Here is a 22,759-nt window from a genome sequence, read left to right on the forward strand (position 1 = left end):
CATTGGACTTGAACTCCACATGAGAGACAGAACATAAATAAATAAGCATGCAGAATAGTATCAGGATCTGGCTCAGATGTAAAGAATCTGCCTGCAATGTGGGAGACCTGAGCTCGATTCCTGGATTGGGAAGATCCCCTGGAGAAGGGAATGACTATTAATGCCAGTATTCTTGCCTGGAGAATTCCATGGATAAAGGAGCCTGGTGGGCTACAGTCCATGGGGTTGCAAAGACACAACTGAGCAACTAAGCACAGCACAAAGTGTCAGGAAGTGATGGTGCCAGGAAGGATGAAGCCAGGCTGGGGTGGTTGAGATAAAAGTGCTGGTAGAAAGGAGGTGGCTTTGAGCACAGAGGCCCGAACAGGGTGAGAGAAGTGCATGGGCACTTGTGTTGGGAGGAACTGTGGTTCTGGACTCCTCTCTGGAAACTGTCAGAACAATGAATCGATTTTCCCAGGATCACACAACCTGACCGTAACTGAGCTGGGGCGCTGCTCTGGCCTCAAGATTATAACCTGCACCATCTAATTTTAAAACACTGCCCGTGAGTTCAAGGAAGCCTACAGTTCAGTAGTTGACTATAGCCTCAGTTCAGTTCAGTTCAGTTCTCAGTTGTGTCCAACTCTTTGCGATCCCGTGGACTGCAGCACTCCAGGCCTCCCTGTCCATCACCAACTCCTGGAGCTTGCTCAAACTCATGTTGATTGAGTCGGTGATGCCATCCCAACATCTCATCCTCTGTCGTCCCCTTCTCCTCCTGCCTTCAATCTTTCCCGGCATCAGGGTCTTTTCAAATGATTCAGTTCTTCGCATCAGGTGGCCAAATTACTGGAGTTTCAGCTTCAGCATCAGTCCTTCCAATGAATATTCAGGACTGATTTCCTTTAGGACTGACTGGTTGGATTTCCTTGCAGTCCAATGGACTCTCAAGAGTCTTCAACACCACAGTTCAAAAACATTGATTCTTCGGCCCTCAGCTTTCTTTACCACTGGAAAAACCATAGCTTTGACCAGATGGACCTTTGTTGGTAAAATAATGTCTCTGCTTTTTAATATGCTGTTGGTCATAGCTTTTTTTTTTTTAAGGTTGGTCATAGCTTTTCTTCCAAGGAGCATGAATCTTTTAATTTCATGGCTGCAGTCACCATCTGCAGTGATTTTGGAGCCCCAAAATCTAGTCACCTAATTACTCAATAAAGAGCACATGATGAATCCTTTAGTAAAGCACATGTGTACACACACTTTAGGTAAGTGATAGACGCTCTGGCTGGTGTCCAAAGCAGCGGGGCGGAGGTAGTGAAATCATGAATTAAGACCCTGCTCCTTTGCAGTTCTTCTGTTAAGATCAGTGCTTTATTTCTACTCTTTCATTCTGGAAATTAGCATATGAAAGTGTTTGCTGAGTTTCATACTTTGAGGTGAGCTAATGCAAAACTCAGTCAAAGAAAATGTTTGTCATCGGCAAGTTCTCTTTTATGTGAAGGCAGTAGCAGTTTTCAATCATAGTTCTCTTCAGAAATAGAACTCTAAACTTTCATCTCTTGCAAGCATTCGCTCCTCTTTCTGCCTTGGTAGCATGAGATGGAAATGTGTATTGAAGGCCTGGCTTCTGAGGGAGAGGGTTGTTTAGTGTTCTTCTGCCCTGCAGCTCCCAGTGCCCAGAGAAGGGAATTCAGCTGCCAGTTGCAAAACAGAGGGCTGGGATCTTAAGGACAATAGCAAGGAACAAAAAACCATTCTTACTTTCTCTTTTGCTGGTGGCTCAGACGGTAAAGCGTCTGCCCGCAATGCGGGAGACCTGGGTTCGATTCCTGGGTCGGGAAGATCCCCTGGAGAAGGAAATGGCAATCCACTCCAGCACTCTTGCCTGGAAAATCCCATGGACGGAGGAGGCTGATAGGCTATAGTCCATGGGGTGGCAAAGAGTCGGACATGACTGAGCAACTTCACTTTCACTTTCACTTTTGCTTTTGAAAGGGCTTCCCAGGTGGCGCTAGTGGTAGAGAACCCGCCTGCCAATGCTGGAGATGTAAGAGATGAGGGTTCAATCCCTGGGTCGGAAAGATCCCCTGGAGTAAGAAACGGCAACACAGTCCAGTATTCTTGCGTGGAGAATTCATGGACAGAGGAGCCTGGTGGGCTATACCCCATAGGGTTGCAAAGAATTGGACAAGACTGAAGTGACTTAGCACGCATGCATGTGCTTTGGGAAGGTTTATTTGATGCTTGAGAGCTTGAGAGCCCAGATGTTTTTTCCCCTCTTAAATGCCATTTTTCTTCCTCTATGTTTGAAAGCAATGTATATGTATTATAGGGAGTTGGAAAACACAGAAAAGTAGAGAGAGTACAAATCTCACCCATAATCTCACTATCCAGAGAAAACAACAAAATCATGTGTTGTTTTTTTCCCCTGATCTTTTTGTATTGGATATATATATATATAATTATATAGTTAAATATAAAGCATTATATATATATATACAACTCTCTCTCTATCTCTACCTATATATATAAAGCCTGGCTTGCTACAGTCCATGGGGTCACAAAGAGTCAGACACAACTGAGTGACTGAACAACAGCAATATATTAAAAAAAATATAATCAGATGTCAATATAATCAGTTACAATAACTTATTGACATCTGATTATATTTATAACTGAGTTTCTTATGTTTTAATTAATAAGAGCAATACCATATTACATATATCCTGGAGGAGGGCATGGCAACCTACTCCAGTATTCTTACCTGAAGAATCCCCATGGAGGGAGGAGCCGATGGGCTGCAATCCATGGAGTTGCAAAGAGTTGGACATGACTAAAATGATTTAGCACATTACATATATATTTATTCATATCACTAAAAACTGTTTATAAACATCAGGTAGAATTTTTAAAGTTCTTCCCTCTACTTTGAATATATTACATGTTTATTGTGGAAACTTTAGAATACATGCAAAAACTGTATTTTGTGTGACAAAGGACACAGTCAAAAAGTGAAAAGTCAACCCACAGAATGGGAGAAAATATTTGCAAACCTGTTAAATACTTGCAATCTATTAAAGGAGTGATATCTAGAATACATTAAAGAACTTGTGCAATTCAACAATAATAATACAAAAAACTCAATTTAAAAATGGGCAAAAACTTGAATAGGTATTTTTCCTAAGAAGATATACAAATGGCCAATAAGTACATGAAAAGATGCTTGGCATCACTAATCATTAGGGAAATGCAAATCAAAACACAATGAAATCCTACTTCACGATCATTAGAGTGGCTCTTATCCAAAACGGAAAAAAAAAAAAAAAAAAAAAAGGAGAAAATAACAAGAGTTTGTAAGGATGTGGAGAAATTGGAATCTTCATGTTTCTAGCAGGAATGTAAAATACTGCCGCTTCTATGGAAAAGAGTATGCTGGTTTCTTAAAAACAATAATTGTATAATAACCATATGATCCAGCAGTTCCACTTCTGGGACTATACCTGAAAGAACTAAAAGAGACTTGCACAGCTACTCTCGTGTTCATGACAGCATTATTTACAAGAGCCATAGGAGGAGAGAATGCAAATATCCATCAAGGAATGAATGGATAAATGAAACATGGTATGAACTGTTAAAAGACAAATCAAGGAATATGAGCAATTTTTAGTGTATTTGAGCAAAAATCAATTCAAATCAGGCAACATCAAATTTTAAGTGGCTGGGAGTGATCCATCAACAGCAGCTGGGAAAGACTTTTATAGAGAAAAGGTGGAAGCAAAGCAAAAAAATATATTTGGTGATAGCTTAAACCCTAGTAAGCTGTTGTGATTGGCTGGTCTTAGGTTTCAATTTCAAAACCTTGAAGCATTTACGGGCTTAGATTTTGTTTATGTAGCCTACCATGGCATTAGGGCTGCCTCAGTCTAATGACTCTTTGTTTAGTTAATATAATGTGTGTGTGCTTAGTAGTATCCAACTCTTTTGGACTCCATGGACTATAGCCTGCCAGGCTCCTCTTCCATGACATTTTCCAGGCAAGAATACTGGAGTGGTTTGCCATTTCCTACTCCAGGGCATCTTCTCAACCCAGGGTTCGAACCCACATCTCCTGCATTGCAGGTGGATTCTTTACCACAGCACTACGTGGGAAGCCCTAAGGTAACAATATATACAATGAAATACTATTCAGCTCTAAAAGGAATGAAATTTTGACTACTAAAAAAATTGGTTCTGAAACTTGCTAAAATGGTAAACAATACTTTTTCAAGATTACTGGAGTTGACATCAAGACTATCACAATGGGGGAGAGAGAAAGGGCTCAACTCCAAACACAACAAAGTCAGCTAGGGATTTACAGCCAACAAGCAGAGTGAGGGGGTCAATGGATGGGAAATTCCTAAGAGGAGAGTTAAGGGTCAGGGCACTCTTGCTAAAGTAACTGAACAGAATTCTTGCTGAAAACAGATCAGGAATATTAGATGTTAAGGGCAGGGAATTCTTGCCAATCTGACTCAGCAGGATTCTTGCAAAAACTGGATGATGCAGAACTAGAAAGGATGGGGATCATGGTAAAAGTCCTAGTCGAGAAAAGCCCTTGAAGACACAGTTGGTGAAACGTGAAATAAGCCAGACATGGAAGAACAGATACTGTATTTGTCAGCTTACGATGATCTTAGACTAGTCACATTCATAGAGACAGAAATGGAATGGTGGTTGCCAGGGGCTGGGAAGTGGAGTGGGAAAGAGGAGTGATTAGTAAAATTTATTGAGTAGAATTAGTTTTAGTTTCGGAGACGGCAATGGCAACCCACTCCAGTACTCTTGCCTGGAAAATCCCATGGACGGAGGAGCCTCGTAAGAGCGGAACACGACTGAGCAACTTCACTTTCACTTTTCACTTTCATGCATTGGAGAAGGAAATGGCAAGCCACTCCAGTGTTCTTGCCTGGAGAATCCCAGGGATGGGGGAGCCTGGTGGGCTGCTGTCTATGGGGTTGCACACGACTGAAGCAACTAAGCAGCAGCAGCAGCAGTTTCAGTTTGGGAAGATAAAAAACTTCTGGAGATGAATGGTAGAGATGGCTACACAACAATGCAAACTGTACTTCATGCCAAAGAACACTTAAAAATGATTGGAATGGTGAATTTTATGCTTTGCATATTTTACTATAATTAAAAAATCAATACCAATAAAAATCACCTATTTTTTTACTACTCTGAGATAATGCTGATCTCTATTAGCATTGTGGTATATTCCCTTCTCATCCTATTTATATCAATCTATATGCTAGCTATTTATACAGATAGATGTGTGTGTATATATGTATACATATATTTAAATATATATATATACTTATACAACCATTAGGCTTCCCTGGTGGCTCAGACGGTAAAGCATCTGCTTACAATGTGGGAGACCTGGGTTCCATCCCTGGGTTGGGAAGATCCTCTGGAGAAGGAAATGGCAACCCACTCCAGTACTCTTGCCTGGAAAATCCCATGGATGGAGGAGCCTGGTAGGCTACAGTCTATGGGGTCGCAAGGAGTCGGACACGACTGAGCGACTTCACTTTATACACATATATATATATATTTGAATATCTTCATGTGTGTGGCTTTCCCCACTACATTTGAGATTAATTCTTTAGTTTGACTTTGGCTAAACTAAAGGAGGTGAGAATGTTTTTAAAATTCTTAAGTTTAGTAGGGTGTTACCCATTCTTCCTTCCTTCTTTCCTTTTCCTGTCTCTGCTGTTTTTTTTTTTTTTTCCTACATTTTTGGGGGGATTGTGGCAAGTAGAATTCTAAATGGGCTGCAAGATTCCTGACAACTTCTCCTAGGTTTTCAACTAAGCACTAATCTAGCTCCTGCTATAAGGAGATTCTGCAAATATAATTAAATCAGTTGACCTTAAAATATGGAGATTATCTGGTTGGGCCTGACCTAATCAGATGACCCTTTAAATTTGAGTCTAGAGGTCAGACACAGGGAGACTTAGAGATTCAGAGCATAGGAGGTTTAACTCAGATGAAGTGCTCCATTGTTGGCTTGAAGACGGAGAAAATGTTGGGAGCAGGGGGTGGCTTCTGGAGCTAAGAACAGCTGACAGCCAGCAAGGAAACACAGACTCCAGGCTCACAACTACAGTGAACTGAGTTCTGCCAATGACCTGACTACTACTACTACTAAGTCGCTTCAGTTGTGTCCGAGTTTGTGCGACCCCATAGATGGCAGCCCACTAGGCTCCCCCGTCCCTGGGATTCTCCAGGCAAGAACACTGGAGTGGGTTGCCGTTTCCTTCTCCAGTGCATGAAAGTGAAAAGTGAAAGTGAAGTCGCTCAGTTGTGTCCGACCCTCAGCGACCCCATGGACTGCAGCCTACCAGGCTCCTCCATCCATGGGATTTTCCAGGCAAGAGTACTGGAGTGGGGTGCCATTACCTTCTCTGGCCAATGACCTGAATGAGCCCAGAAAATCGTCCAGAGTCTCAGATAAGAACTCATTCCACTGGCATCTTGATTTCAGCCTTGTGATAGAGCCAGCAGATGGTCTAGCAAGGCTGGGCCAGATCTGACCCATGGGACTGTCCACTAATAAATGAGGGATATTTAAAGCCATCAAATTTGTGGTGATTTGTTATGGATAATAGAAGACTAATACAGAGATGTACTTGTGTTTGTAAGGTGTGTGGCTGTGTGTATGGGGGGCAGGGGGGGGTGCTGGGCGGGGCAGCAGGGTACACACAGCTAGTTTGTTGAAGCTTAGATTTCACATGATCCACTGTGGTTTTATGGGTTGGTTATCTCTCATCCAAGGCCTTTACAGAGACACTTTATGGGTTGGTTATCTCTCATCCAAGGCCTTTACAGGGTCACTTTACTTATATTTGCTTGTCTAATACCTCTATTAAATATATGATCAGACTCATGATTAGACTAATTTCACAGATTAGGAAGCTGAAGCACAGAGGCATTGCCATGGTAGCATAGCTGGTGTCAGTGATGCTATTGAAACAGAGAGCTGAGTATGCGAACTCCCTTCCCCTTCTATACCACACAGCTGTCAGCACTTTGGGGTAACTTCACTGTTAAATAACTTGGGTAATGAATTTCACTTATACATCCAATGAGGCCAGAGAAAGTGAAAGTGAAGTCGCTCAGTCGTGTCCAACTCTTTGCGACCCCATGGACTGTAGCCCGCCAGGCTCCTCTGTCCATGGGATTTTCCAGGCAAGAATACTGGAGTGGATTGCCATTTCCTTCTCCAGGGGATCTTCCCAACCCAGGGATCGAACCGGGGTCTCCTGCATTGTAGACAGATGCTTTACCGTCTGAGCCACCAGGGAAGTCCAGAGGGAGGTGATAAATTAGGAAAGGAAGGAAAAATGAGGAGTCTAAATATCAGCTTCTTTCAAGGCCCAAGCTGTGTCCTGCCTTCTTTAGGGGATGCCAGCACTTCTGATCTCAGCTCCCCATGACCTGCCCCTTGTTTATTCCTTGGCTGTGGTTCCCACCCATTTGGCTCCAGAGGCTCTGCCTGTGCTCTGTAGGTGCTCAGCTCCTGCATGGGCCTGAGCATCCTGTCAGCTCCTCCAGGGTAGGCACATGTGCACATGATGAGTCACTTCAGTCATGTCTGACTCTTTGTGACCCTACTGTTCTGTAGCCCACCAGGCTCCTATATCCATAGGATTCTCCAGGCAAGAATACTAGAGTGGATTGCCATGCATTCCTCCAGGGGATCTTCCCTACCTAGGTATTGAACCCGTGGTGCCTGCATTGCAGGCAGATACTTTACCATCTGAGCCACCGGTGAAGCCCTGTCTGGGGTGGTGGCTGAGTTTTACTCTTTTTTGAACCCATAGCATTCCAGCATCTTACAAGCAGGGCCTGGCATGATCCTACAGTGACTGACAGTCATGGAAATATTGCTGAAGAAGTAAATGGAGCAATGGCCTCTTCTATTATCCTTAAGAAATTTCCTCACCCTCTATGAGGAAGTACCACCTTTAATAAAAAGAAACCTCACCGCATTCAGTGCAGATGCTCTAACTCTTAGTCAAAGCTGACGCCCTTGGTCTGGGCTCTTGAAGACTTTGGGGAGCACTGTTATTAGGCTCATGGTTGTGTGTGTGATTATTCCCCCTTTGGCATCCACGTCATGTAGAGCAGACTTGTTTGAAAGTACCAGCTTATCTCATCCAGGCTGGGGGATGACATGTGGAGATTGACTTGCTCTTTCTTTGGCGCTCCTGCTCTGAGTTCACCTGGACATACCACTCTTCTGCAAATTGTGATCAACTCTAGAGATGAAGACTGAATGCTGAAGAACTGATACTTTTGAACTGTGGTGCTGGAGAAGACTCTTGAAAGTCCCTTGGACTGCAAGGAGATCAAAGCAGTCAATCCTAAAGAAAATCAACCTTGAATGTTCATTGGAAAGACTGATACTGAAGCTGAAGCTTCAATACTTTGGGCCCTGATGTGAAGAGCCAACTCACTGGGAAAGACCCTGATGCTGGGAAAGATTAAGGGCAGGAGGAGAAGGGGATGACAGAGGATGAGATGGTTGGACAGCATCATCAACTCAATGGACATGAGTTTGAGCAAACTCTGGGAGATAGTAAAGGACAGGGGAGCATAGTGTGCTGCAGTCCACGGGGTTACAAAGAGTTGGATACGACTGAGCGACTGAACAACAAACAGCTAGAGATGTCTGCCCACCATCCAGGAGTGTGCACAAGGCCCTGTGACACCTCAGTATCTTGGCCAAGAAAGAGAGGTTGATTCCTAAGTCCTGAGTCCCTGACTTAGGGCCTGTTCCTATCATCTGCTTATTTATCTGAGGACCACTGCCTTTTCCCATGACTCCAGACTGGTTTTCCCTGCTCCCTGGAAGGCTAGATTCTACCTTCATCCACTGATATGCAGTTGTCATTCCAGCCTGCATAGCATAACTGTGTCCCCAAACAACCTATCCATCCCCTAGTAAATATGCTCATTCATTAGAAAAGAAGGGGTTGTATTCTTGGAGTCCGCCTGAAATCCAGTGGTGGGTTTCATCTTACAGAGTGATGGAATTAGAGGAGAGAGCTCTGGTGACTTGGAGGACAGGTGACTGGGGAGGTTTCCATGGTTCCCTAAACTGGAGTGAGCTCTCTAGAGGCAAGCAGCTGAGGCTGGAGAGAAGGGATGGGCAGCTCCAGGGACCCCCACTTGAGCACCAGTGCCTGTATTGTCTCTGCTCTGGAGCCCAGGCAGGAGGCTTCGGGGAGGGTGGGAGGAAACCATAGCCTCAGCACTTCTGAGCAAGGGAGGAAAAAGATACAGAAGGGCAGAAGATTTGACAGGGCAGGGGCAGAAAGCAGAGTGGATAAGTGGGGCTTGCCAAGTGGAATTGACTTGGAATCCTTCCTTTGTTCGTGGAGTGAGTGTCCTGGAGATACACAATCTGAGCTTGGGAACCCTAGTGTGTGGAGGGGTTTGCCTAACATCTTGATCTACTTTCCTAAACTTTTTGGATGGAGAAAACCCCCAAGCCCCTGTGCCAAGCCATTTCCCCCTCTATTTGTTAAACCCATCTGCAGTTCAAGGGAAATCAGATTCATGTGTTTTCAATTCATTTACACTTAACTTATTAAAATATTGCTTTGTAAGAGCTATTTGATGTCCAGGAAGCCATTTGTGTCTCTTAAATAAATCTTTAAAGTCCCTTTTTCTTAGAAACAGGAAATTGCATTTTGCCAAATGCAAATTAACTTGCACCTCATAAAGTTCAAGTTGAGCTCAAAACATATACTGTGTGAGGGTCGGGTGGGTTTCAAACTTGGCAAGCTCTCTCAAGGTTTAATCGAAACCAAAAGACAGCAATTGCAGGCTCCAAGGACATTCCAAAGGATGGTATTATTGTAGTCTGCCAGCAAAAAGTTAAATTTACATGCAACCTCATCTCAGTTACTCAGCAGTGGATTATCAGCTCTCCTTCTCCTGCTCCTCCTTCCTCAGCCTTCTTTGCTTCCAGCCAGATTCAGAAGATACAGTTAAGGGCATTCCCCCACCCCCTTGGTCAAGAGAACTGGGGAAAGTTAGGATGGGGTCCATTGGGCTGAGTCTTTGGTTTCAGATTTTATTTGACTTGGTTCCCTCTGAACTCCAGAACCTAGAGACTTCCTCCTCACAGTGCCTAGACTTGGACTCAGACACACTCCATTCTCTCCTGGCCCATGTGGAGCAGGGGGTGCATTACATATGCATAGACCCTCTGCCCTGAAGCTTTACAGACCTATTTTCTTCTCCTCTGTCAGAGCTGTCAGAGTTGGGCAGAGAGTATTAGCTTCATTTTACATATGAGGAAGGGAGGGTCATGAGAGGTGACTCACACCAAGGTCACAAGCAGAGCCAGGTCACCTCCTTCTGAAACCAGAGAAACCAGCCCTGGTTTCACCTGTGCCATGCAGAGGGAAGAGCCTCCCAGAATGGCCAGCCCAGACAAAAAAAATGTTAAGAGAAGGAAACAGTTGCACCAGAGGTCTGTGTGGTATTCTGCTGAGTTCCATCAATGTGTCTTAAGTACTCAGCCTATGCTTGGCCATGTGCCAGGTCAGGGAAATGCAGATATGAATAGTACATGATCTCTGCCTCCAAGGCACCCAGTTCAGTGGGGAGACAGGTGCATAAGTAATAACCAGAACAGATTATGTTCAGTGTCATCACTATGGTGTGCAAAAGGCATTCTAGAGGAACTCAGGAGGGGTGCTCAGCCCAGTCTGGGAGTTCTGGAAGGCTCCTGGGGGTGGGGGGGAAGGAGCTAACTGTACCAAGGAACTGTACTAGGAACCAACAAGGTGCAGCCAGGGGAAGTAGAAGTGGGGGGCAGTCTAGATGGAAAGAACAGCAAGAGTGAAAGTGTGGAACTGTAGAAACAGCACAGTAGAAGTGGGAAATTCTAGGTAGCTTGGGATTATTAGAACATAAAAGCACAAAGTGGATTCATGTCAATGTATGGCAAAAACAATACAGAATTGTAAAGTAAAATAAAGTAAAAAATAAAATAAAAAAATAATAAAATTATGTACATGTAGCCTGCAAAAAAAAAAAAAAAAATAGAAGTGGGTGGGCAGCAGCCAGATTGTACTAGTTCTTATCTGCCATGCTAAGGAGCATAGATTTAATCTTGAGCCCCAGTGGTTCTCAACCTTTTCTATTGGGCCCTTTGGAAATCTGATGAAATCTATGGACCAGATTTTGCTAAGAAAATGTGTATCTTCATGTACACAAAATCATGACTGCAGTTTGGAGAGATTCACTATTTTCTGAAGCCAGGCTAAGAATCCTTTCTTCCTTGCTTAGGCAATAGAGAACTACTGACAAATGTTATGCAGGAGAGTGGGATGGTTAGACTTGCATTTCAGAGTGACATTCTCCCTATAATATAGAAACAGATTGGAAGGAAAGTAAGACTAGAGATAGGGAAACTGGTGAGAAGGGCAATGCAACAACTGAAGAGAGAGATGGTGGAGACCTCAGAAGATCAAGAAGCTTCCCTGGAAAGAAGGTGGCAGAGTAGTGGCCATGGTCTTGGTTGCAGAATTAATCCCTTTCAGGTAGAGAACTTGGTCCTGAGAACAAGTCTGGAAGGACATTTCAGGTCACCAGTGGGACCAGTAAGAGCTGGAGGACCCTAAATAGTCAGGGAGATAAAGAAAAAGAGATGAAGAGAGAATGAAGTTAACATGGGACTTGTGTCCTGTTTTCCTGATGAATGGTAATATGCTGGGGTTTACTCATGGCTCCAAATTCTGGGCAAAATATTTGCTGTATACATTACTCTGCCAATTGGATATCACCCATAGATCCTTTGTATGTGATACAGATATTTCATTATTGAAAAGTATCTTTTTACTTTGGATTTTAAAATAAACTCCAGTAATGTTGAAATAAACCTTGAGACTTCCAGTAATATTAGGGAGAAGGAAGAGTTCTTCATGGTGGTGCGTGAAGGCTATAAAAATGTGTAGGACCTCCTGATTCGGAGAAGCATAATTGTCCATGGGCCCTGAATGCTGCCCTATTAAGTCCTACATAATGTTTGGGGAGTGAATTACTCAAGAAGATAAGAGAAGAGAAAAGAGGGAAAAGAGAGAGAGGAAGAGTGGATCACTTCACCTATACCTGATCGATGACAATAGAGGCTCCAAGAGATTTCACAATTACCTAAGAGCTCATAGTTTGTGTTAGGGTCAAGATTCAAATTCAAATGACATGATTCCTAAGACAAGTGAATTTCTTTTTCCCTAATTGTGTCCTGGATTGTAGCTTTCCAAATTGCATTCACCTCACCTGATACCTCAGACTACTGGCAGCTCAACTATGCTTATAGACCCTGCCTTTTCCTAGAATGCTTATCAGGAGGTTAAGCGTGGTGGGGCCCCACAATCTGCAAGTTCAGGTCTTATATTGTGTCAATTGAAAACCTCATTTTCTCCATGGTTCCTGGAGAAAAAGAGAGAAAAATTTGAATTATTGACACTTTTTCCTGCTGACCTTCTCCACAACTCAACAGGAGATGGAGGTGAGATCCATCACTATCTTAGTAATCAAGCTATGATCTCTGTGAAGAAGAGAGGTTAGAGTGTGTAAATACTTGGTCCAGGTTAATAGGACTATTTCCTTGCTGATGTAGTACAAGCAAAATCTTCAGGGCCTTACATATGAGCCAAGTAAGCAAAGCATCAACTTCCCCATTGCCTGCCTGGGGTCAGTGTGGATTCATCCAACTGGTCACATAAAGGAAACTGATGTTATCAGAGCATGTTTGCCCTTGTACCCTGAGGGTACTCCCTACACTGCCCTGGAATTCTGAGATGTTCTCAGAACTGGGGATATCTGTGGCTGGAACAAGACCCTCTGTCATTTGGTTTCACTAGGAGGAAATGAATGACTAAGTTAAGAATGGAGAAGGATGAGGTGGAAAACACTTTCCAGAAATGTCCAGGAAAGAAGCCTCTTCTCCTACAAACTCATCCATTTATTCAGTGAGGTTTATGAATGATTAATTCTGAGCTAGGCAACATGCATGGGCTTCCCAGATGGTGCTAGTGGTAAAGAATCCAGCTGGCAATGCAGGAGACACAGAGATGGATCCCGGTTGGATCCCTGGGTTGGGAAGATCCCCTGGAGTAGGAAATGGAAACCCTCTTCAGTATTCTTGTCTGGAAGATTCCATGGGCAGAGGATCCTGGTGGGCTACAGTCCATGGGGCTGAAAAAAGACTGAGCAAGCATACACACAGAGGCGCTGCATGCAGCATCAAGGGTTAGACTTGGGCCCTGCCCTCCAGAAACTCACAAGGCTTGGTCCTGGGAAGCCCTGTGGACTATTTGAATGCCTGGGTTAGTGCATATTTTGAGCAGAGTTCAGAATTTCTGGCACATGATTGATGCTTCATAAATGTTTGTTGAATGAAAAGGCACAGTTCCTACCCACAGAAATATAGATGGGGTCTGGAGAAATAGTCAAGTAAAGAGAAGTGAGCCAGAGTGGGACAGGACTTCCACTCAAGAGAATCTCAAGGGTAGTCCCCATTTTTTTTTTTAAACTCACATTTATCAGTCTAAAAAAGTCTCATTCTCATGAAATAAAATCAAAGAAACTTGGAAAGCAGAGACATCTAAAGAAGAAAAGTTCACTTATAATCATAAGATCAAGAGAAGATCATGAATGGAGCCCCCCAACATGAAGATACAATTTGTTATCTTGGAAAGATAATTAATTTTATTAGATGTTCATTGAACACCTGTCCTGGTTTGGCCCAGCCACTGGAGGCTATTTGGAGCCTTTCGTGATGAAGCATGGGAACATGGAATTGATGAGGCAGCTGATCTCAGATGGGCTCAAGATGCCTGATTGTGTGTGGGTGTCCCTGGAGAATGTGGGCTGCATTGAGATTCCACCTCTGGGTTTTCTGCTATCCCAGGGCTGGTATCTCTGAAGCAGCTGTTGGGTCACTGACTATATGCCCAGATAAAGTCCTGTTTTCCCAACTGGTCCTGGCAGGCTTGATAAAGAGAAAGATGTCAAAGTGGTCCTCCCTAGCCTGATGCCCAGTTCCTTAAGTCTAATGAGCCCTCTATTCTGACCCACCATCCTGAGTCTGGAATCTGTTCTGATAAAATCTGTTACAAAATCAGGACATTCTGCTTTGGAGTTTTCCAAAATGGGCTTCTGATCAGGAGAAGAACCTGATGATCTGCTGAATACAGAGGACAGCCCTGGTGGACTGGTCTCTTGTTTACATCATGATAATGGTGGGGAAGACCAGGGAAACAAATGTTTCCTGACCAAGCACTCTGCTAGACAGTGACTGCAAACCAAGCAGCTGAACTCTAAAGGTCCCAAGAACCCCTCCAGTATCTGCTGTTTGGAAGAGAGGAGAGCAGGAAAGAAGAGATGTGAGGCCAAACTCCAGGTTCTCAATCCATGCCCACCAGACCACCACATTCACTTTCACCTACTTTACACCCTGGGCTTCCATGGCAGCTCCCCTTTGGACAAAGGACCCTGTGGATAAAACACATTTGAAAAGCTTTGCTCAGCAGTGATGGTCCTTACAGAGCAGTAAGACAGCCCAGTCCTTAAGGATTCAGCTGAGAAAGGACATCCTGTGCCAGGAAGAGACCCTGAGCTCAACACCTGGTCTGCCACTGGCACCAAGAGGGTTGGGAGCAGGAGGCTGGGACCGGAGGAGACCCAGGTTGGCTGTGTTTGAGGATCCCTGCCATGGTCTCCCTGGAAAATGCACTCCCTCATTTCCTGGCATTTTCCTCTCTGGCGCTATTCTTACAATATCCCTTTAAGGTATTCAGACCGCTGACACATCATATGTCTGGTGGTCAACAGAGGCAATACAGACATTCCCCTGCCCCATTCCTTCCATCTTGATGGATCTGCTTCTGTTTGATGCCAGTTATGCCCTGTTTCTGGACCTCTGACCTTGAACACTAAACTTATTTGCCTTCACTTGATTGTAGACTCTTGACTCTTTCTTACCCTCACACTCTGCAAACCTGGCTGCTTTAAGAAGAAACTTTGCTCTATCTCTGGTTGCATGCATGCATGCATGCATGCTAAGTCACTTCAGTCGTTTCTGACTCTTTGTGACCCCATGGACCATATCCAGGCTACTCTGTTCATGGGATTCTCCAGGCAAGAATATTGGAGAAGGTTGATATTTCCTTCCCTGGGGACCCAGGATTGGGTCTCGAACTAGGGATTGAACCTGCCTCTCTTATGTCTCCTGCATTGGCAGGTGGGTTCTCTACCACTGGTGCCACCTGGGAAGCCCTAAATCTGGTTATTTGGCCCTAAATCTCATACCCCCTACCTTTCACAGCATGACTAGAAATCTATTGCTTCTCAGCTCAGTCCTAACAAAAGTCTGGAATTGTCCAAAAAGAGCTTTACTAAGATGCTGTGAAAGTGCAAGTGAAGTCGCTCAGTCATGTCTGACTCTTTGTGACCCGATAGACTGTAGCCCACCAGGCTCCTCTGTCCATGGGATTTTCCAGGCAGTAGTACTGGAGTGGGGTGCCATTGCCTTCTCCAGGGGATCTTCCCAACCCAGGGCTCGAACCCGGGTCTCCCGCATTGTAGACAGATGCTTTACAGTCTGAGCCACAAAAACAAAAAGGAAACAAAGAAATCACAGCAGCACAAAATGACTGACTTCAACAAACTCAAATTCCTTATTCTAATTCTTCCCACAGAGTGGTTTTGCTGGTACTGATTCTGGGCTCACTGCCCTGGGGGCCTTTCCTCCCTCAATCCCAAGATGGCTGGGAGGCTTGGTGGCACTCTTTCCTGGAAGTGATTTCTTCATCTTGTTTCTGCTCTGGCCCCGGGTCATCACCTCCAGCTCCAGGTCGAGCTGCTACTAGCCTGGTTATGCATCCCTGCCTCTGGAAGGCAACTCCCTTCTGCAGCGCCAATCAGTCTTCTTGAGGCCGCTGCTGACATGCAGTTGCCTCTTCTACCCTCCCAGTGGGCAGGTGACCTTCCTGGCTTCCTGAAGTCTTCCCCCTCCCTCTTACCTCCTAGTGCCTTTTTCCATGAAAGTTTGTTCATATAAAGAACATTCACTCATTCATTCATTCAACTTGACGAGCTGTTTTAACCTCCTTGTTCTAGACTTTGTTTTTATACTTTTTATTTTATTATCCTCTCAAACATTTAAAAACGAGTACATTGTTTTGGAATTTGTTCGTTGTTCTGTCAAGTCGTGTCTGACTCTTTGGGATCTCGTGAACTGCAGCATGCTAGGCTTGCCTGTCCTTCACTATCTCCTGGACTTTGCTCATATTCATGTCCATTGAGTCAATGATGCTATCTAACCATCTCATCCTGTGTCATCCCCTCCTTCTTTTGCCTTCAGTCTTTCCCAGCATCAGGGTCTTTTCTAGTGAGTCAGCTCTTTGCATCAGATGACCAAAGTACTGGAGCTTCAGCATCAGTTCTTGCAATGAATATTCAGGGTTTATTTCTTTAGAATTGACTGGTTTGGTTTCCTTGCAGTCTAAGGGACTCTCAAGAGTCTTCTCCAACACCACAAATTGAAAGCATCAATTCCTTGGCACTCAGACTTCCTTATGGTCTGACTCTCACATCTATATGTTCAGTTCAGTTCAGTTCAGTCACGCAGTCGTGTCCAACTCTTTGCGACCCTATGAATCACAGCACGCCAGGCCTTCCTGTCCATCACCAACTCCCGGAGTTTACTCAGATTCACATCCATCGAGTCAGTGATGCCATCCAGCCATCTCATCCTCTGTTGTCCCCTTCTTCTCCTGCCCCCAATCCCTCCCAGCATCAGAGTCTTTTCCAATGAGTCAACTCTTCGCATGAGGTGGCCAAAGCACTGGAGTTTCAGATTTATCATCATTCCTTCCAAAGAAATCCCAGGCTGATCTCATTCAGAACGGATTGGTTGGATCTCCTTGCAGTCCAAGGGACTCTCAAGAGTCTTCTCCAACACCACAGTTCAAAAGCATCAATTCTTCAGCGCTCAGCCTTCTTCACAGTCCAACTCTCACATCCATACATGACCACAGGAAAAATCATAGCCTTGGCTAGATGGACCTTAGTCAGCAAAGTAATGTCTCTGCTTTTGAACATGCTATCTAGGTTGGTCATAACTTTTCTTCCAAGGAGTAAGTGTCTTTTAATTTCATGGCTGCAGTGACCATCTGCAGTGATTTTGGAGCCCCCAAAAATAAAGTCTGACACTGTTTCCACTGTTTCCCCATCTATTTCCCATGAAGTGATGGGACCAGATGCCATGATCTTCGTTTTCTGAATGTTGAGCTTTAAGCCAACTTTTTCACTCTCCTCTTTCACTTTCCTCAAGAGGCTTTTTAGTTCCTCTTCACTTTGTGCCATAAGGGTGGTGTCATCTGCATATCTGAGGTTATTAATGTTTCTCCCAGCAATCTTGATTCCAGCTTGTGCTTCTTCCAGCCCAACATTTCTCATGATGTACTCTGCATATAAGTTAAATAAGCAAGGTGACAATATACAGCCTGACGTACTCCTTTTCCTATTTGGAACCAGTCTGTTGTTCCATGTCCAGTACTAACTGTTGCTTTCTGACCTGCATACAGATTTCTCAAGAGGCAGGTCAGGTGGTCTGGTATTCCCATCTCTTTCAGAATTTTCCACAGTTTATTGTGATCCACACAGTCAAAGGCTTTGGCATAGTCAATAAAGCAGAAATAGATGTTTTTCTGGAACTCTCTTGCTTTTTCCATGATCTAGCAGATGTTGGCAATTTGATCTCTGGTTCCTCTGCTTTTTCTAAAACCAGCTTGAACATCTGGACTTTCATGTTTCATGTATTGCTGAAGCCTGGCTTGGAGAATTTTGAGCATTACTTTACTAGCATGTGAGATGAGTGCAATTGTGCAGTAGTTTGAGCATTCTTTGGCATTGCCTTTCTGTGGGATTGGAATGAAAACTGACCTTTTCCAGTCCTGTGGCCACTGCTGAGTTTTCCAAATTTGCTGGCATATTGAGTGCAGCACTTTCACAGCATCATCTTTCAGGATTTGAAATAGCTCAACTGGAATTCCATCACCTCCACTAGCTTTCTATACGTTACTACTGGAGGAAAACATAGCTTTGACTAGACGGACATTTGTTAGCAAAGTGCTGTATCTGCTCTCTAATACACTGTCTAGGTTTGTCATTGCTTTCCTTCCAAGGAGCTAGTGTCTTTTAATTTCATGGTTGTCATCTCCATCCACAGTGATTTTGGAGCCCAAGAAAATATAATCTGTCACTGTTTTGGAATATCATACAAAATAAAGATGAATCACTTTTTAAAATCCGTAAATAAAAAAATAACAAAATTTGATCACATTGAAGCAATTCATGCTACTGTTTGGTGCATCCCATTCCCTATTTTTCTCTGCATTCTTGTTCATGCACACACAAATATGATTTTTTTTCCTCTAAAAATCTGTTACTATATTCTGTATCACTCTGCAACTTGCTTCTTTCACTTAACTTTTCTTGTTGTGCCTAGGTGATATTTTGTTGAACCTTAGTTCCCTTACTCTTCCAGGTCAGAAGTTCCCAATCACACTTCTGCAGAACACTGGATTTCCTTAAGTTCAACCAAGATGCTGAACAGTCAAAACCCAGTAATAATCATTTTCAATTCAGTTTGTACTTAGTCTACAAAATTCATTATTTTTGTTATACACAAAATGTATAAGTAAAAATTTCTCATTCAACCTTGACTTTTAACTAGAACATTAACTTTTAACTAGAACATTAACTTTTAACTAGAACATTTGGGTATACTGTTGTTATTGTAGTTATTAAGTCATATAGTCTCACCCAAAATGATTGCTAGGTTAATCAAAAGTTGTATTTAGTTATCTTCAGTTAATCTGCTAATATTTCATAAGGTCCTGCAAAGAGCCCCATGACCTCCAGGAACCTTGCTATGTTCCCATATCTGGGATGTGCTGCGGGTCTGAGTGCCTGAGTATTCAGTTGTGTCCAACTCATCGTAACCCCATGGACTGTAACCTGACAGGCTCCTACGTCCATGGGATTTTCCAGGCAAGAATACTGGAGTGGGTTGCCATTTTTCCTTCTGGGAATCTTCCAACACAGGGATCAAACCCATTTTACTGTGTCTCCTACACTGCATCTCTTGCAGGTGGATTGTTTCACTGCTGAGCCACTGGAGGGATCTAGGGCCTCCTAGATTCAGCTTTGGCCTGAATGTACAGTTTTAGCTTGACCCAGCCATCAGACAGTGTGTGTGAAGCCTGAAAAGGAAGGGACAGATGATGTGCAGAACTGCCATGCCTGGGGATCTCACCTTACTCTGTTGAGAGACTGCTCCAAAGAAGTGGGACAGAGAGAAGGGGAGATATTTCTCCACCTGCAAGACAGAGGTGAGTCCAGGAGTCCAGGTGGACAGGGAGCCTACACGTATCATCTGAGAGGGACTCTGTGAGGCAGAGAAGGATATGGGACCCAGGGGAGAGTTGAAGTTGGTGTTCTGGAGGGATTGATAGTGGAGTTCGAGATAGTGGATTGGATTAAAGTAGGAACAAAAGAACATTGGTGATTTTCCTTGGGACCTCACAGAAAAGAGTGCATAGGAACTTTGAAAGGAAGCTGGGGTTCTGCAGGGATGTCATCTATCATGTGGTATTTCCTTTGTACCTATGTGCTGCAGGGGAGTTGAGAAATTTGTGTGTGGGACAGAATGGTTTAAGCCAAAAGGGCAGAGCAGAAAATCCTTTAAAAATATGTTTATATCCTTATTTATTTTTTGTCTACTCTGGGTCTTTGTTGCTGTGCATGGGCTTTCTCTAGTTGTGGCCAGTGTGGGCTACTCTCTAGCCACAGTGCCTGGGCTTCTCATTGTGGTGGCTTCTCTTGTTGAGGAGCACCGGCTCTGGGGCCTGTCCTTCAGCTCTAGGGCACACGGACGTAGTTACCCTGCTGCATGAGGGATCTTCCCAGACCAAGGATAGAACCCATGTCCCCTGCACTGGCAGGTGGACTCCTATCCACTCGACCACCAGGGATGTCCTAGAGAATCTTATATTTGCTGTCTGTCTGAGCTCAAATAATTTCACCAAGATTTGGCCTTTTCACCTCCCCATCTCTCAGCATCTCTCTCCTCTCTGTTGGCTCCAAGTCTGGAGTTCCAGACTTGACATCTTGGTTGAAGCTCAGCTGGAAGGAGCTGCCTTTCTTCCAGCCAGCCCACCAGCCCTTTGACTAAATCTGTTCACCCTACTTCCCACCCCAACCCCAGGAATGGGAGACACTAAATGGCTCTATGTTCCTCTCTGGAAACTGGGGTGGGCCAACCTGTTCCAAACTACTGGGCTGGGTGATTCCACAGGAAAAATTTAGAAATCCTAAAAAGTGTGTATTGGAAGTGTGTATTAGGTGCTGCCAGGCAAAAAAAAAAAAAAAAAAAAACGGTGCCCTAAAGTATTAAGTAAATACTTAAGATAGATTATTGAATGTCTCTGCTAAACTCCTGGAGAGAAGTGAGGGAGGTGAAAGTGACTATTCTTATGCAGATGGAGATCTTTGCAAGGAATCCAACCATTTAGCAGCTCAGGAGGGCAAAGAGGTCCCAGCACATCCTAAGCCTCCATCTCTGGGGGTGGAAATTAATATTTCTTCTGTTAAGGCTTCACATCCCAACTACAGTCACCAATTAGGTAGAAAACTTTTGCCTAATGCACAGTCATGGATTTTTCATCAGAGACAGAAACTGGGTGAATGTCAGGTAAGGTGTTAAACAACAGGAATGGTTTTCAGCTATGAAGATCTATGAGAAACAGAAAAAAAGGTGGCTCAGTCTTGTGTGAATGTAAGTGTGTGTGTGTGTGTGTCTGCGTGTGTGTATTTATTTATGTTCGTTGCTGCCTGACTATGCACTGGGGGAAAGGTTAAGGGAGAGGGGCAGAATTCAAGTTGCCATGGAGACCTGAAGTTGCTCAGCCCCCGTCCTGATCATAAATTGGGGGCTTGAATGAATGATGAATTTGCCTTGAGCCTCTCACAGCAGAGGAGCATCATCAGAACCAATCGGGACACTGTGTTTGTGGTAGAAACAGCTGGGGCAGTGAGGGGTTCGGCGGGGGGGGGCTTGCTTTCTGGGTCTGGCAATTCAACTGCCTTCCTCCTCCTCCTTTTTCTGCAGGGCTTCTCCTTGAGGCTATGGAAGATGTCAAATACAGCTCCCCTCCTGAGCAGGGAAATGAGACCCAGTAACAGGTTTGATGTTCATCTTGTCTCCTATTAGGTAACCCTTCCCATCCTCTCAGAGATCACCCATTCTCACTCTCTGTCTCTCTCTTTCCCCTTTCTCTCAGTCTCTTCAAATCCCCTATATTAAATTACTGTTGAAATGTTTCGAACTCTCAGCACCAGGATCATATGACAGAACGCTAGGGGGTTTGCTTTTTAATCTTGCCTGAGAGAGAAATGAAAATGACTTGAAGGATTTTGACACAATGATCAGACGAAAAGATTTTTATCCCCCACCCCTCGAATAAATAGGAACTTGTCAAATGCCATTATCAAATCATATACATCAGAATTCGTCTCAGTTTGTGTGTGTGTGTGTGTGTGTGTGTGTAGGGGTCTAAAAGCAAGAAAGAGTTATAACTGCATTCCAAGTTATGTTTGACGACTCCATGACCAAAGACTTGTCTGTCCTGAAGGCTGATGGAGTTTGAGCTGATTTATCTCCTGGAACTGGAGGCTCCATCCCTCCCTGAGCCATAAAATGCCATACTGAGCTCTGATTCTGATCATTCCATCTGAATTGTGCTAGAAATTTCTGAAGTGACCAGATCTGAGGCTAAACCCTCAGGATTCAGAGAGGCAGGGGAGGTGGTGGGGGAATGGACTCATTTCCATGCCTGGTTTTCATTTGCATGGGGAAAAAAATCTATTCTAATAAAGACCTCTGCCTGTGCTAGGTGATGTTCAAGAATTATTTCCTGCCGCTGTTCGTCCATTAGATAAATAAATTGCTGCTGTCTTTGACTTTTCATCAAGGGACTTTGACAGATCTCAGATGGGCGACTTCAGTTTTAAAGATTTATTTGGGTTAGTTATTTGGGTTAGCCTCTGAGTGACTTGGCCTTGAAGATAATGTTAAGTAGAAAGTCTAGTTTCTTGACTCCAGGTGGAAAAAGCATTGGGGTTCACCCAGAGCCCCATTCCCTGTCTACCATTTTATTGGATGTTTTTTAATGAAGACAGATGCCAGACAACTCTGGTTTATCCAGCTACTCAAAGGTGTAACTGACTTCCCAATTTATTAGCAATGGTGATTCATTACCATGACAATTGGGAAAAACTGATTACCTTTGAATTTCTGATGAGGTAATCCTGCCTCTTTCAAGCCCTGGTAATGAATCACTATTTTCCCTCCCTCTTCTGACCTAATTTTCCAAATCATGTACCTGTATAAAATATTGTGCAGAGGCGTGCATATATTTATTTTACAGGAGTTCTCTCCTTCTGAATTCAAGGGAGAAGATACCCCCTCCACCTGGGAGGGAAGATTCATGAATGTTCTGGGTACAGAATTCACTGGAGTCCAATCCCTCACATAATCAATGTGCACAGTGACGAGTCTGAGAGCAGCCATTCCCATCCTGCTGGCCTGGATGCTGGCATTTGTACTTGATAGAAATGGAGAAACCTTTAGGAACAACGTGAT

Source organism: Oryx dammah, unplaced genomic scaffold (assembly GCF_014754425.2).
Source record: "Oryx dammah isolate SB20612 unplaced genomic scaffold, SCBI_Odam_1.1 HiC_scaffold_27, whole genome shotgun sequence".
Taxonomy (NCBI): Eukaryota; Metazoa; Chordata; class Mammalia; order Artiodactyla; family Bovidae; genus Oryx; species Oryx dammah.